Source organism: Pteropus alecto, unplaced genomic scaffold (assembly GCF_000325575.1).
Source record: "Pteropus alecto unplaced genomic scaffold, ASM32557v1 scaffold115, whole genome shotgun sequence".
NCBI classification, from domain to species: Eukaryota; Metazoa; Chordata; class Mammalia; order Chiroptera; family Pteropodidae; genus Pteropus; species Pteropus alecto.
Genome location: NW_006436814.1, coordinates 4,487,262 through 4,490,153, shown reverse-complemented (window position 1 = coordinate 4,490,153; position 2,892 = coordinate 4,487,262).

Below are 2,892 nucleotides of genomic sequence, written 5' to 3'. Positions count from 1 at the left end.
TAAAAAAAAAAAAAAAAAAACAATCACAGATCCAATTTCAAGGCTTTGAGTCTCTCCACCCTCTCCTTTCAGTCTTTTCTAAATAGCTGCATGAACTGGACCCTCTTGGAGGGGAGGCGGCCGCAGGCACCCGGCTGGGCTCCACGGGCTTCTCTCTGAGCCCCCACCCAACTCCTGCTGTCCACGCAGGTGGGCAGCCTGGCCTTGCTGGGTGGGGGGACAGGAATCTGCAGGAGTCGCTGGCCCACTGAGGAGACTAAGTGATCTTGATACTGAAGACAAAATGCCTGCAAGACCCACACTGGGAACTCAACCCAGAGGAACGAAATGAAGAAACAAGACGAATCCCCGCCCCACGACACACACACCGGAGCCAGAATTTTCCATAGCCCAGCTGCGGACATTAAGAGAGATCTTTATCCTGGGCAAGGGCTCCACCTCCTTCAGGAGACCTCTCTTATCCCTCTCTTCCTAACCATTTGATGATGACCCCTCTGAGGTGTCATCTCCCCACGCACCTTGAGTTAGTTGTTTCCCAAACAGTGGCATCAGAAGGAGCTATTCAGTTGGCATCTTCAGTCATGCTGACCCAGGGGTTACTCAGGCTTAATCAGACTGTAAGTCTAGTGGCTGGAGCCACACCAGGCACCCCCAATTCAGCAGAAAGTGGCCCGAGCTAGTAAAGGAAGATGTATTTTAGAGGTCAGGCCCCAAAGCTGCTCCCTCTAACTGCAGATCTAGCTCAGACCAAGTCCAAGACAAAAATTTACATCATTTTGCATTTTAAATAATTTACTAGTCGCTCAAAGAGTACTGACTGATGAGTTGCAATTAATGAAGTAATCAGTTGCAAATTGCCAATAATTGCTATCATTTCAAGTGTGGATATTTTCTTCTTCATTTTCTTCCCTCTGCTTTCTGTTTTTAAACCAGCATGTTTACTGAGCTTCTTTAGACAAGGTATGGGCCAGGAGCCATGGCACATAAAAAGATAATACCAGCCACATATTTGCATTTGAGATATTTTTAGCGTGGCTAAGGTATTGACATGATATACACAGGGGGAAAAAATCCAAATGTCAAGAGTGGTAAGGGATGAAAGCCGGCTCTGTAAGGGCGGAGGTTACATCGGATGCTCAGGAAGTCTAATTTTAAGTTGCTTGACGATTGTAAACTACTTCTATTGCCAATGAGGTCTTTTTTTTACATCAGTAGTTCCCCAAACTGGAAGTCTGAATTAGAGACGCAAGTTCTAAAACAAAACAAAACAAAAAAACAGTGTTCTACAGCCGAAAGCATTTGGGAGACAGACAGGTTTCTCTTTTTAATTGAAATCTAATTGATATATAACATTGTGTATGCTTAAGGTGCACAACACGTGTAGTTTCCTTATTACAAAGCATCATGGAGGCTTCGAGAGCCACATGCATTAAGAATCAGCTCCAGATGGCATATATATGCGGCACGTCCCAGATCTGACCTTGAAACAGTCCCTCCTTCACGCCCCTCTTCCCACAACCGTCCAGCATGAGTATCTTTCCAGACACTGCGATTCCAGAGAGGATGAATGTTCTAACTCTGTTTCGAAAGCAAAAAAAAAAAAAAAAAAAACGAGAGCGTTCAAGCCTCATTCTCCCCATGAAGTCTTTCCTAAAAGCACAGCCACACGATCCCTCTTTCCTCAGAGCTCCGAAAGCACTCTGGTGTCACCCATTTAGCAGCCAACCTTTGCCTGTCTCCTCTCTGTTTATACAGTTTCATAGCTCATACCAGCCAGCACGTGCAGATCATACAGCAAGTGCTCACTGATGGCGAATTATCTACTTATTAAATACGCTCCAGTGTCACGGATAACGGCAGACCCCAGAACTCAGCAGGCCAGAGTTCAGATATGGCTTTGGCTTATTGACTGTGTGACCTTGAGAAAACTACTTAACCTCTCTGGACTTCCATTACTTCAACCGTATGTACCTCATAAGGTGGCTGTGAGCACTGAATGAAAGTGCCCAGCACACAGTCGACATGTATTAAATGGTAGCTGTGTGATTGCTTCTGCTAAGCTTGCTCACCGGGTAAAGGAGAGAGCTCGGCCAGAGCGTGGAGAGATTTCAGGGACAGCCCATAATGCCGGCCCAGAACACAGGGATGTTGTTTGTATATCTCTTCTAAGATCTCGAAGCACTTAAAAAATCTCAACTTATCAATTTTCACAGGAGTTCCTTGACATAGGTTGAAATCCAGTCTAATCACCCTAGAGAGGGTTTCGTGACCTGCTCAGGGTTACTTGCCAGGGTCAACCACAGGCTAGAAATAGAAATTGGCTCCGCAGTCACCTCTTTGTCTCAGTAGCTTCCTCCCGGTGTGGTTTTGGCCAAGATGAAACGCCCAGGAGTGAAGCGAGAACGGGAGTGAAGGTCAAAGCACAGCATCTGTGTTTAGCACAGCCTCGGCGATGCTTTTGTTCCTGCGTCCTGCATCCAGATAGCTGGCTGATCTATCGAGCAGCCTCCTGTCCCTCTCTAAGGACTCAAAATAGTATTCCCTGACCTCCATTCCCCAGGCTATGCCAGTGAGGGGGTGAGGACACATTGGGGACGCCATGCGGAAGGCCTTGCACACACAAAGGGGCTCCCTGACCTCAGACATTTCTGTCCTTCCTTCCCACCAACCTGGCTGCTGTCCGCCCTTGCACACACAAAGGGGCTCCCTGACCTCAGACACTTCTGCATCAGCATGTCCTTCCTTCCCACCAACTTGTCCGCCATCACTGCAGTCACATCAGGGCCTTGGAAGGACCCGTATTTTCCTTGTGGCTTCCATAAACAGGAAACATTCTTTTGGCTGGTCCCCTGCCCAAGCATCCAGGAAGGACCAAGCTGGCAACAGCCATTC